Source organism: Vulpes lagopus, chromosome 19 (genome assembly GCF_018345385.1).
Source record: "Vulpes lagopus strain Blue_001 chromosome 19, ASM1834538v1, whole genome shotgun sequence".
Taxonomy (NCBI): Eukaryota; Metazoa; Chordata; class Mammalia; order Carnivora; family Canidae; genus Vulpes; species Vulpes lagopus.
This window is the reverse complement of record NC_054842.1, coordinates 9438006-9451818: the sequence shown is the minus strand read 5'-3', so window position 1 is coordinate 9451818 and position 13813 is coordinate 9438006. Positions and strand designations below refer to the sequence as shown.

The 13813-nt window shown below is 41.1% G+C and overlaps 1 protein-coding gene across 2 annotated transcripts in view; it reads right to left on the bottom strand.

Moving 5' to 3' along the window:
- LOC121479092 (myelin associated oligodendrocyte basic protein) overlaps positions 1–12994 on the bottom strand; it is a 50128-nt gene extending 37134 nt beyond the window's left edge. For both annotated transcript variants that reach the window (XM_041734606.1, XM_041734605.1), the window contains exons 1-2: positions 12867–12994; positions 8112–8189 (exon numbers count right to left, since the gene is read on the bottom strand). The gene's annotated coding sequence lies outside the window, so the exon portion shown is untranslated. The remainder of the gene's footprint in view (positions 1–8111; positions 8190–12866) is intronic.
- Between the last annotated feature and the right edge of the window lie 819 nt (positions 12995–13813).

The following is a 13813-nucleotide window of genomic DNA, read 5'->3' as shown; positions in this document are numbered from 1 at the left end:
ATTAGGCAGCCCTTTTACAAAATGAAAGAAGCTGTATTAACATAGAAAATATGTTCAAAATACCAAAGTGAAAGCCACAGGAAGCTAGATTATTTATTGCATGCATCAACTGGAGGAAGCTGGCCATTGCAACTAAAGCCAGCTGACAGCCCATGTGGTAGTGTCTTAGGTACCCCCAGACATCTCCAGTGGTTGCAGCCTCAGCCAGGGTTGGTACAGGAACTAGAAGGCCACTAGCAAGGTGGCTGCAGGCTCAGACACTGTCTTGAAGAGATGAGCTACTGGTCCTCAAGCAAACTTGGGCAAATGTTCAAGCTGGTGAGCTCCCTCTGGAGCATCAGGAGGAGTTTTGGAAACAATCTGTGATCACAAATGACAGAGGGGACCAGGTGACCCTGGTGGCAGAGGGGCCAGGCGACATCAGGCTGCACATGTAAAAATTATACACAGAACAAGACTGAAGTAAGTACAGCCAAACACAACACTAACATTCAGCCATTCATTCAAACATCTGTTGAACGCTGAAGTGCCGGGGGCTGAACAAAACAGAGAGGGTCTGGGTACTCGCAGAGCTCAGGGGATGTGGAGGGAGACTCACTAGACCATCCCAAGAACAGGACAGCCAATGTATGACTGCCATGTAATGAGGGGTCTGGAGGAAGGGAGTGTGGTACTAAGAGAGAATATAGTGGTGAGACCCCTTTAGAGTGGGGGAAGCTAAGATGGGGGGCTAAGGCAGATCTCTGCCTGAGATCTGAAGGATAAGTGGGAGTCAGCCATGCACAGGGAAGGACAGAGTTCAGACAGAAGTCCCGACACTTGATGTGCTTGAGAAAACAAAGCAAGGATACAGCTAGAGCATTGCGAGGTGGCAGGATGAGGTGCGGAAAGGCCAGGCAGGGCCTTGAAGGTGAGCTAAAGGATAGGAAGATCTTTCACACATTGAAAGATCTGGACTGGAGGAGGTAAGTCTTCCTAGTTATGTTCCATGAAGATCACTCAGGCTTCTTGCAACATAGACTGGAGGTAAATAGGAAGGAAGCAAGGGACCAATGACAGAGGCAAGGACTTCAACTGAGGCAGGGGAACAAAGATGGATCTTGGAAATCAAATATAACTTGAGTATGGGTTGGATATGGGGTCCATTGGCAAGGATGATTGCCAGGCATATGGCTTGAGCAAATCCCCAGTGGAGCCATTTACTGAGGTGGGGAAAGCTCCAAAAGAGGGGAGAAAGGGTACTGTTTTGAACATTCATTTATTCAACATATTAACTTAGAACCTACTATGTACCAAACATGCTAAATCTTGAGTTGCCAAGGAGGATCTAATGTTGATGATGACACATGGCAGGATGGAAGGAAGCATGACAGATGCCTCTAAATTGCTAAAGGTCAGAGCATAAACTAGTTTCCTACAAGTAAACAGTTTGATTGTTTCCCACCTGTTATTATTACAAGTGATGCCATACTGAATAAAACTGTGCACCCATCATGTCACACAAGTGCAAGTGTCTGAGGGATGTATCTCTAAAAGTGGGATCAATGGATCAAAGAATCTGTGGACTTGTAATTCTGCAGATTTTGATAGGTGTCTTCCAATTTGCTCTCTGTGGGATTGGTACAAATTATTATTTATTCTACAAACAATGCATGATAAAGCCCATTTTCCCAACACGTCAACAATAAAAGTAGATTATTGAACCCTCAGATTTTTGCCAACCTGATTGGTAAAATGTTTCATAATGCAAACTAGAGATGGTAAATCTCAGATGTTTTAGATTTGGGAAGTCCATAAGTATGACTTACCATATTAGCAGAATAAGGGGAGAAATAAGATCAGTAATATAGCATTAACTAAAATTCGAAATCCAATCGTGATAGATACTCTTAACAAAGAAGGTGGGGAAGGGGATGGTCCTAATACTATTAAAAGCTAGCTACCAAAACATCTATAATAACAGCTTACTGTGGGTGAAATTTTAGAAACATTCATCTAAATCAGACACCGCAAGAGGGATGCTATCACTACTATTCAACACTGTATTTGAAATCCTAACCAGTGCAATAAACAAAACAAAACACTGAAGCTCTACAAGCTAATTAGAACTAAAAAGAAGATTTCAAGATTTCCAACCAGATTTCTGGACACTAGATCAATATTCCAAAATCAAAATCATTTCTATAGATTAGGAAGATTCAATTAGAAATGTAAAATAAAAGAATCCATTCAAGCTGACCACAAATTCACAGGATAACTTCAGATAAAAAGAATATATCTGATAAAAGAAATGCAAGACCTTCCTGAATAAATTTGCAAATCTTTTTTGAAGGCTGCAAAAGAAACAGTCAATGTAAATATGCTGAATATCCCCCAACAAATCTATAAACGTAATGCTATTCCAATAAATATCAAATGTTCATGTCATTGACAAGATGATTTCATCATTCTTATGAAGCTATAAAAGACCAAGTTAAGCCAAGACAATTTTGAATAAGCGTAGGTTCTTATCCTACCACATAGAGACTCTTATCATAAGCTATACTAATTAAAACAATAGAGTATTGGGGCGCCTGCATGGCTCAATTGGTTAAGCATGGGACTCTTGATTTTGGCTCAGGTCATGATCTCAGGGTCCTGGGATTGACCACCTTGGGCTCTTCCCTCAGTGAAGAGTCTCCTTGAGGATTCACTTTCCCTCTGTCCTTCCCCCTGCTCTCACATTATCTCTCTAAAATAAATAAATAAACCTTAAAACACACACACACACACACACACACACACACACACACACACACACAATAGAGTATTGCCCTTGGAAATAGACCAGTAGATCAAGGGGATCGGACAGAGCTTAGAAACAGACCCACATAGGTATAATATAGTATAGTTCATAACAGAGGGGTCTTTTGTTTGTTTGTTTGTTTGTTTGTTTGTTTTTTACTGGAAAATGGATAGATTACTCAAAATGGAGAAAAATGAAAGCAGACTAGTAACCCGGGTAAGAATAATAATAGCAAACACCTGTCCAGAGATACCAGCCACGCACTATTCCAGGGCTTTGTGCATTCAGCACGCGTCATCCTCACAACCTCACAGTAGCCCCTTCCTGCAAGTGAGAAAGCAAAGATACAGAGAAGTCAAAGAACCTACCTCGGGGACACAGAGCTAGTAAATGGATCCCCAGGATCCCACCTGAGGTAGGCTGGTCTGTGGGGCTTCTAACACAGCAGATGTGAAGAGAAAGAAAACAAATCATAATGATTTTATAGAACAAAAGATGCCATGAAGTTACAAGGTAAAAGGTCGGTGCCATTATAGGAGAAAACATAGGAATATATAAAAGTACAAGGTTTTCATAATCAGAGTGTTAAAGAGAAAACAAAGGACAAGTTTTTAAAAATATGAAAACAGGCACACACAAAAAATAGAAAGGAAGTATCTTTAAAAGCCAGTAATCTTATGCAAATATCCTGAACTCCGTAGGACTCCAGGAAATGACAGCAAGGAAATGTAAATCGACGCCCACTCCGACCGACCCAAAAAGAAGAGCTAAAACAGGACCAGAAGAGCTAAAAGGCGAGCAAAAGGCAGCGGACCCGCGGGCCCGGGAGGCGCGCAGGGGGCGGGCACGCAGGGAAGCGGGGCTGGGCTGGAGCCCCGCCCAGGGCCCGCCCCGGCTCCGAGCCCCGGCCTCCCGCAAGTGCCACTGCTCTGGGGAGGAGCTGCTTCTGGAATAAAACCCGGAGGCTCAGCGGTCTCGCTCGCTGCAGACCAGGGCATCTATCACCTACCATATAGCTTTCCAGATTCTACTCAGGCCCAGCTCCTCCGCCAGGAAAGAAAGTATCACTGCGACGCAAATTCAACTTCACATTCACCACCTTCCTTAGAGACCCTTAATGCTTTCTAAAACCAGGCCAAGGGCAATGCTTTCCTCTGAGTGTAGATTTACACGATAAAAGGCTGTGCCTTCCGTGTTGGTCGTCCGCTGCAGTAAAACTATGCCTAGAAGTAAACTTTGGTTGTCACTACATGACTTCGCTAAGGATGTCTTTATCCATTTGACCTCTTTTATCCATTTGTCTATCTCCTTAGCAACCAAAATGTTTACATATCAATAGCATGAATGTTGAACAGTGGGTTCTTGAACTAAGAAACCGGTTCCAGGTAATGGAAAATTTCTTAAGAGATATTTATTTTGAATCAGGGTACTTTCCCACAGACAGCAGCATCCTGCCAAACTCCAATACTGAGTTGGGGAGCTGCTGAGGCTTTAAAATAACAGCATAAAAGTGCCTCGATTTGTCTGAGGATTGACAACCCATCTGGAGAGCGAACAAAGCCCTCATTGCTCTGTGCCAGGTGACAAGGACAAAGTACAGTGGCCCACTATCCCATAGACCTGTGCAGAGCCCTTTCTGACAACAAACTCTACCTGAATTCAGCTATTATAGGAAAAGGAACAAGTGTGACCCAAGGTTGGTATCCTTAGCACATAGATAATATATTTTGCAAATGTTTGGGGAGTAAAAACTTTGCTTATTATAGTGGAGCCAGATAAACATGTAAGAAGTACAATAATTTTCTGAATGTAATTTTCATAACCTGACATTCTTTTTTCTAAAAGTTATGCAACACACTGTTGTATGGATTGGTGAACTTACACTAGAATTTTATTCGGATGTGAAATTCCACAATTTTCTATAAATAGGGGGCAGGAGGTTCCAGGAGAAAGAACCAAAGGCATGAGTTTATCTCCTCATGTATCCATTTCCTACTTAAAACTTCAGAGGCTTCTCCCAGTTACAAAGCAAGTTCTTGCTTCTTAAGAAGTCAAACAAGACTCCTAGTGATTTGGTCCCTGCTCACCTTTTCCCTATATAGGCAACCAATCTTCCAGATTAGCATTGTCTTACAGAAAAACCTAAATGTTAGTTTGGCCTATGTTCACAGCAAGAGAGCAAAAAGGGAAAGCTAGATCACCTGATGGGCTGATTTATTGCTCCACTGACAGCTTGGCAAAGAGAGCTGCTAAACTGCCTTGGGTTCTCCAAGGGCATTAGTCTCAGGAAGACAAAGAAAAGAACCAGCTATAAGGGAAGCTGAAATAAGCACCAGATTGTTGACTAAGCTTTTGTCTGAATTTTGGGTCCAAGGCCACTCTGAGTCACTCACTAGCAGCTACATTGGTAGACTTCGTCAGATGGATGAAATGCTACTTATCTTTGTTCCATTTTGCAATTTATATGCTTCCATCTTCATATTTACTATATTATGTTGAAATCATTCGTCTATTCAAAGAAGCAGGAAGGGGAGCCAAGGCTGAGTCCAAGGTATATATAGTTCAAGGAACTAGGTGAGTGGTAAAAGCATCTACTGGAAGAGAAGTTTTAGGGGAAGAGGCTGAATCATGAGTTCGGTTTTAGGTGCACTTAGTTTGAGGTATTTGAGGGACATCTAGATGGAGATGTCAAATGAATGTTTCAAAAGAGAAGTCTGGGTGGGAGATAGAACTTAAGTTGGTGGGAACATAGGTAGCAGTTGAAGCCAGGGGTATGGAGGGGATTGCCTGGTGGCAGAATGTGGAGTGGGGAGAAGGTGGAACTGTGTCTGGGAGCCGTCCCACATTTACAGGGTAGGTGGAAGAGGAGTGTTTGTCAAAGGGTGAGGGGAAGAGTCAGAATGAGCGAAGGAAACTGGAATGCATGATATCATGAGAGTCAAAGGGAAGAAGGGTTTCAAAAGAGTGAGTGGTCAATTTGGTGGAATGATTCTGAGAGGTGGTGTGTTGTGAGGACATTGAGGGGCTCCTGGCTGACTCAGCCAGTAGAGCCTGAGACTCTTGATCTCAGGGTACTGAGTTCAAGTCCACTTTGGAAGTAGAGATTACATAATAAATAAAAGTTAAAAAAAAAAAAAGAGTACATTGAATTAAGTGATATGGAGATAACTTGTGACTTTAACAAGAACTGTTTCCATGGAGTGGATGAGACAGAAGGTAAATGGGAAGATTTGTGAAGAGAATTAGAGCTAAGAATATGGAGAGACACTGTAGGCAACTCAGGCCAGAGATTTGAGAATGAAGGGCAAGAGAGGGGTGGTAGCTAGAGGATTATGTGGTTTCCAGAATTTTTTTTTTTTTTTTTGCTATAATGTGATAGCTAATAGCAACATAAGTACTGATGGGAAGGGTCTAAGAGAGGAAGAGATTGAAATAAAATAAAAGAGAAAATAATTAGTGTCCCTGAGAAAACCCTGGTGAGATGGATTGCAGAGCACATGCAGAAGGGTTGGCCTTTGTTGGAAGAGGGAAAGCAGTTGGCTGCATGAAGTTCCTATCTAATGGACTCCATTTTTCCAGTGAAACAGGAAGCAAACTTAGCTGAGAATGAGAAAGTTGGGAATTTGTGAAAAATAAAACAGGTTTAACAGAGAATCTGTAGACATTTGAAGACCAAGCTGCCAGGTAGTATTGATGGCCTGGGTGGGGTCACCACTGACCACTAATGTGTAGTGGTAGCAGTCTGCCTCACTGTGTTTTTCCTCAGGTGTTTTCAGCAGCCAGGGTGCAGACAAGGAGAAGGCATGGGTTCATCTAGGGTTGGGAGTGAATTTGCTGCAAAGTAATTGACATGATGGATCCCAAAATCTACCAATAATAGAAAGAAAATAGGTAGAAAAGAGAAATTGATGAATAGATTCATTAGAGGATGTAGAGATGGAAGGAAAGGTCCACTTGAAGTAGTAGGGTACTTAACAAAGCAAGTTGAAAGAAAAGAAGATTATGAATGAATACGAGATGTTTGCACCATTAGCTTCAGAAATAGAGTAGTTTCAAGTATTGCCAAGTTCCATAACATGCAATGGATGAGGCAGAGTCGGTAATTCATTGGAGTGGTGAATTGTTCATTCATAGGGACGTTAAAGTCATGTGGGCTGATAGATGGAGTTGGTGTGAAGGGGCGAGGGAGCTGACCAGAGAAGCACCAGTGGAGGAGGCATGACTGGAGTTCAGGTGAAGACCAGCACAAGGAATGGAACACAAGCTTCAAAGCAAGGAAAACTAGCTAGAGAGGAAAGGAGTAATGGCCTGAATGTGGCAATGGGGAGGACACTGGCACACTCAATTCTGGAGTCACTTGGAGGGGAAATATCCCCCCATTTGGAAGGCTGACAGATGAAGCCTTGTTCTTAGAAGATTGTCTAGATTCAGTTAAGACAAAGAAATAGAAGGAAACTTGAGTAGAATTTAAAGATAAAGGTCAAGGAAGTCTCTTTTTCATAGAATGGCTCTTCTCCCCATGCATAGTACATGAGTTTGCCAAAAGTAGACAAATAGTGTCTGGGGTCATCATTCCTCGAATACAGAGAAGTAAATTTTTTTTTTTTAAATAGCAGGTATCATTTATTCTTATTGCAATTCTGTACAAGTGGCAGGGGAGGCTTCTATAGTAGTACAAACCAGGTTGGACTTTCATAAAGGAGCCTAGACAGGTGACAGGGTACCAAAAGTAATATGGTACCACACCCAAAATAAAAATATGAAAAGTAAATCTGACCTCTGAACAGAGTAAGAAACACCAACACCCCAAAGTTTTAGAAGTAGCTCTGGAGTGGTTCTCCCAGTATAGCTTCCAGTTGCTGAATAGTCTTTTGGCACTGATGTTCTACTTCTTCACATTCATCTTCCATCAATTCAGCTAAGAAAGGAATGGACTCTGGTAGCAAGACAATGTAATTCTCCTTTAGTTTTTCAGCCAGTGCTAACACGGTAATCAGAGCAGCAAATCGAACCTTGGGTGAAGAGTCTCTTGTCTTGAGCAAAATCTGGTAGTTCAGTGGTTTCCAAAGAGAGTCATCTGCCACAGCCACTGAAAATTGCGCGATGCAGGGCATCAGGTGCTTCGTCTGCATATTTCCACCTCCCTAAACCTAAGGTACTGTGAAACACCTGGAATAAGCTTTTCTAAAGTGTTTAACTCTCATTGAAAGTTTGATTGCTCAATCTTTTGCTGATTCCACATTCTACTTTAACATTTTGAATACTAGTAATCATTATACTACGATTTAGCTGGAGATCCAAAAGAGTGTAAGAAATTCATTTGTACCTGTATTTTCATCCGTACACATCTGCTGATTAGATCTCTGTTATGAGCTTGTCTTGGTATCATTTGCTCCTTTTTTCCCTAAAAGTGAAGCAGTAGAATGTATTCTGGTTAATTCAGTATTTTGGTAATTCGAGTTGTAGTTACTTCATATGTACTATAGACAGAACTTCACTCTCACCATCCTAGAAAGGATTATGAGATGTAATTTAGATGTTATCTGTTCTTTGGGGGCTAGGGAGAGAATATAATCACAAAATCGCATGCAAGCTTTTTAAAGACTATCTTATCATTAGAGAGGAAAAATGCTGTAGTTCATTCATTGCCATTAAGTAAACATTCTTCAGTCACTTCTAGTATATCTGAGCTCTATAAATCAGATTTTTACTTATAACACTAATAAATGAAAGTCCTAAAATAAATGAAATTTCAGAGTCTGCCTTTAAAAATGCAAGTCATGGTAATTAAGTAAAGCATCTCAAGAAAGGAGTTGGAATGTCCTCCTCCTATACAGCTCTGGAAGAGAGACACATTTTTTACATTAAAAACTCAAGGAAGGGGACCCCTGGGTGGCACAGCGGTTTGGCGCCTGCCTTTGGCCCAGGGCGCGATCCTGGGGACCCCGGATTGAATCCCACGTCGGGCTCCCGGGGCATGGAGCCTGCTTCTCCCTCTGCCTGTGTCTCTGCCTCTCTCTCTCTCTCTGTGACTATCATAAATAAATAAAAATCAAAAAAAAAATTATAAAAAAAAAAAAACTCAAGGAAGGAATCCAATTTGATAAGACATTAAATTGAGAATTTCACAATATCAATCTTGTTTTCCCATGCAATATGGAGATGTGTGACTGACCATCCATAACCATTTGCTCCCTCCTTTCTTACTATATATCAGATCTTGGAAGTGCTATTTGAACAAAGAGGTCTTATAGATAGAAAAATAACCTGCAAAAAATAACCTGCAAACTTGTCATTCTGATTGGTTCTTTTAAAGTTCCTAGACCAGATTCCAGTGTTGTGCAGGAGGGCTGTGTCCACCACCACCACCACCACCACCACCACCACCACCATGCACACAACATCAGGTAATTCTGGGACATTAGCAGGGTGTCAGGGAATTCAACTCAGTTCTGATGCTATCTGCCTGGAAATAGCATCAGATTCCACAGGTTAAGAGATCTGTCCCACAAGACTGCCTTCTACTCTCCACTTCAGACTCCAGGCCAGTGGCAAATCCCAGGCTGTTACCTGTGCTTCTGACCAACCAGCTACAGCTTGAAGGTTTTAACAATCTCCTCCTTGGGTTCCCTTAATTTGCTAGACTGGCTCACAGAACTCAGGGAAACACTAGTTACATATCAACAGCCTGATGAAAAGATACAGTGAATGAGGTATAGGGAAAGGAGGCAGAGCTTGCCCTCTCCAGGCATGTGGCTCTCCCTGCATTTCCAAGCATTCACCAACCCCTTGGGGTTTTATTGAGGTTTCATTACACAGTTGTCAGTGACTAAATCACTGGCCATTGGTCAATTCAACCTCCAGCCTCTCCTCCCCAGGGGTCAGGAAGCAGGAATAAGAGTTCCATCCTTCTAATCACCTTCAGCCCCCTACCCCCACCCCTGCATCTTTATGTTGTCTAAGGGCTTTCCAGGCTCATCTAATTAACATAACACAAGATATCTTTATGCCCCCATGGTAGGAAATTTCAAAGGTTTTAGGAGCTATGCACCAGAAACCATAGACAAAGACCAAATACATGACAGAAATATATTTTGGTCATTTGCATGACTAAATATATATTCCTTATAAATCATAATACCACAGTTGTCTTAGTTGATAATTTGTCTTAGTCAATAGCTAATCATAGTAATGATGCAACTGACAACTCTGTATTGCTAACTGTAAAAATTATTGTAAGATTTCTCTGTCAAATCAGATGAGCCTCTTCCTTTTAAATTTAAATAAATTTTTAAAAATAAATTACAAAAATAAACTATTGTGACTACGCCAAAATATAAAGCTTTTGCACAGCAAAGGAAGCCATCAACAAAATGAAAAGGCAACATATTGAATGGAGAAGATATTTGCAAATAATATATCTGGTGTAAAAAAGATTTCAAGATAGAGCAAGCAAGCCTAGCTAGGAGAGTCTCTTTTAAAATAGGGTGGAGCCCCACCCCCACCCCCCAGCTTAGTCAGTAGAGCATTCAAGAGTCTTGATCTCAGGGTCATGAGTTCAAGCCCCACGTTAGGTGTAGAGATTCTTAAAAATAAAATCTTTAAAATAGAATAAAATGGGGCATCTGGGTGGCTTAGTTGGTTAAGTGTCTGCCTTCAGCTCAGGTCATGGTCCCAGGGTCCTGGGATTGAGCCCTGCATCGGACTCCCTGCTCTGCAGAGAAGCTGCTTCTCTCTCTCTCTCTCTCTCTCTCTCCCGTTGAGATCCCTGCCGGGAGCCTGCTTATGTGTCTGCCTCTCTCTGTGTGTCTCTCATGAATAAATAAAATATTTTTTAATTAATAAATAAATAAAGCAGTAGACATGAATCTAACACATGCAAAGAGTCAATATTAAATACTTCACTTTATTCCTATCAACTCCATGTACATATTGTTGCAGTTGTCATTTTTAACAAAAGACCACCGTTTATACACTTTTAGTGAATACTTGGGAATTATCTGTAAAAGCTCTGGATTTTAGATTTTTTTATGTTTTCTTGTAAGATTTTAGGTATTCATTTAAAATTCTAGTTACCCATTACAGAAACCAGACTTCAAGTTAAAAGTCTGTACAATCAGATTCAAGTATGAATTTGGAGATGTATGACATGAAATACAAGCATATTCCTTCCAAAACTGCATAATCTGAATCTAATCATGAGGAGACATCAGATCAAGCCCAAACTGAGCAACATTTAACAAAATAACTGACCTATACTCTTTAAACTTATAAAGACCATGAAAGAGAATGCCTGTCTCGGGTGTCTTCCAGAATAAAGGACAATAAGACATGTGGTGACCAAAGTGATGCATGATCTGGGGCTGATACCTAGAACAGTTGACAAAACCTAGATGTCTGTTTTCTAATGTTGGCTCTCTGATTTTGATCATCTCTGAAAATCTCAAATGGCTCAGAAAAAAATAATATGTATATGTGTATGGAGAGAAAGAAGAGAGATAATGATAAAGCAAATGTGTAACAATGTCAACATTTGGGTGATCTGGGTATATCTGGAATATTCCTAGAGTTTGTGATATTTCTGCTAATCTAAAACAATTTTTTTTTTACATAGGCTCCATACCCAACGTGGGGCTCAAATTCACAACCCTGAGATCAAGAGTTGCATGCTCTACTCACTGAGCCAGCCAGGTGCCCCTGAAACATTTTTAAAATCCACTCAGTAAGGCAGGCATTCTCTTGTTAATCTAAATAAACATAAAACAGCAAAGCTATGCATCGAACACCAATCTGTTTTTTCCTTCCTGTTTCATCCACAAAGCAGCAAAAATTATTTTCCCTATTTTTCTCCTAGTATTTTAGCCAAGTTCATTGCTTTATTCCCTTGACACAAAATCTTTTCTTTCTTTGTTCTACCCACCACAACATTGGAAAACTCTGGTTTCTTTTTTTTTTTTTAATTTTTTAAATTTTTTTTTTTTAAATTTTATTTATTTATGATAGGCACACAGTGAGAGAGAGAGAAGCAGAGACACAGGCAGAGGGAGAAGCAGGCTCCATGCACCGGGAGCCCGACGTGGGATTCGATCCCGGGTCTCCAGGATCGCGCCCTGGGCCAAAGGCAGGCGCTAAACCGCTGCGCCACCCAGGGATCCCAATTTTTTAAATTTTTATTTATTTATGATAGTCACACAGAGAGAGAGAGAGACAGAGACATAGGCAGAGGGAGAAGCAGGCTCCATGCACCAGGAGCCGACGTGGGATTCGATCCTGGGTCTCCAGGATCACACCCTGGGCCAAAGGCAGGTGCTAAACCGCTGCGCCACCCAGGGTTCCCAAAACTCTGGTTTCTAAGAGATTCTGCACAAGACAGAGCATTAACATCTTTCCATTTAAGGTTTCTAATCTACAGGGAGCAAAATTCTAACAAGACTTAGACTTTCTTATTCCATTAATATCCACCACACATAAACCTAGCTATGTAAGGGAAGATGTTGTTTCTAGATAAGAAGGAAAAACTCATTTTCAAATCATGACAAATAATGAAAGAAGAAATAGAAAAAGAAGAAGCCAATAGCTCCACAAATCTAGCTCCAGACACATGTGGCTTTTTTTTTTTTTTTTAAAGATTTTTTACTAATTTATTCATGAGAGACACACAGAGAGAGGCAGAGACATAGGCAGAGGGAGAAGCAGGCTCCTTGTGGAAAACCCGATGAGGGACTTGATCCCAAGACCCTGATCTGAGCCAAAGGCAGAAGCTCAACCACTGAACCACCCAGGCGTCTCTGAAGCTTTAAACCTGAAAGAATCTGAGTTAGGGTTTGGAATCTCTCCCCAGGCTCAGACAATTCCCAAACTGTAGCTGGAACATTCCAGAAGGGGCCTTCTGCTCACATTAGAATAACCTTGGTGTCCTCTGCTCTTGTTTTCTCCATCACTTTATGTTCTCGCAGTCTTGACTGCTATAATAGCAAGTTCCCTGTGGAATATAATGAAATGGCCCATACAAAAATGTGCAGTTACCACTTGAACCGAAGTACAATCTGAAGTAAAATGAAAACCTATGGAATTCCCTTACCTTCAAGTAGCAGTCGTGTGAAACAGGCTCCAGGTCTGCACCAGGTCCCTGGGGGTGTTGAGCCTACCTCAATGCACACAGAATATATAGGGAGAGATTATATATCCGGGTTTTTCATTACACAAGGTATTTTTGATGGCTTCTCAGCCAAGATCCACTTAAAAACAAAAGCTACACAAAGACTACAAAAAGGCCACACAAACTTTAAACAAAAGGCTAAAGAAAGACCAAACAAAAGCCAAAGAAAGTTTAAACAAAGAGTGAAACAAAGACAAAACAAAGGCCAAACAAAGACAAAAACAAAGACTAAAACAAAGGGCAAAGGAAAATCTAAACAAAAGCTAAACTAAGCTACAGCCATACCATATATACACACAGAAATACACACATACCACATCCACACTATATCTCTACACACAGTCACATATTTTAGTCCTCTATGTTGGAACATAATCAACACTCCATGTTAAACCCCTCACCAAAGCTCACCCCTCACCAACTCCACACATCAAACCATGTGCCAGGTACAACCAAACCAACATGCCAGCTCACCCTACCAACCCACACACCCTTCACCCAGTGTCTGCACATGTGGACACAGAGACATGCATGGAGGAGAGACAATGAGAAGACATGAGGAAAAGACAGTCGTCTACAAGTCACAGAGAAGGATTTGGAATAGACCTTCTCTCAGAGGCCTCAGAAGAAACCAACCCTGCCAACACCTTGATCTCAGATTTCTAGCCTTGAGAACTGTAAGAAAATATATTTCTGTTACTTAAGCCACCCAGTTAGTGGTACTATGTTACAGCTGCCCCAGCAAACCAATACACCATAATCCCTATATGTACTATTTTAAATAGTTTTTGTATTTATCAAAATAATACATGCATGAAGTTATTTATAGTGGTATTAAAAGACTTATGTTGTGTGTCAACTATACCCCA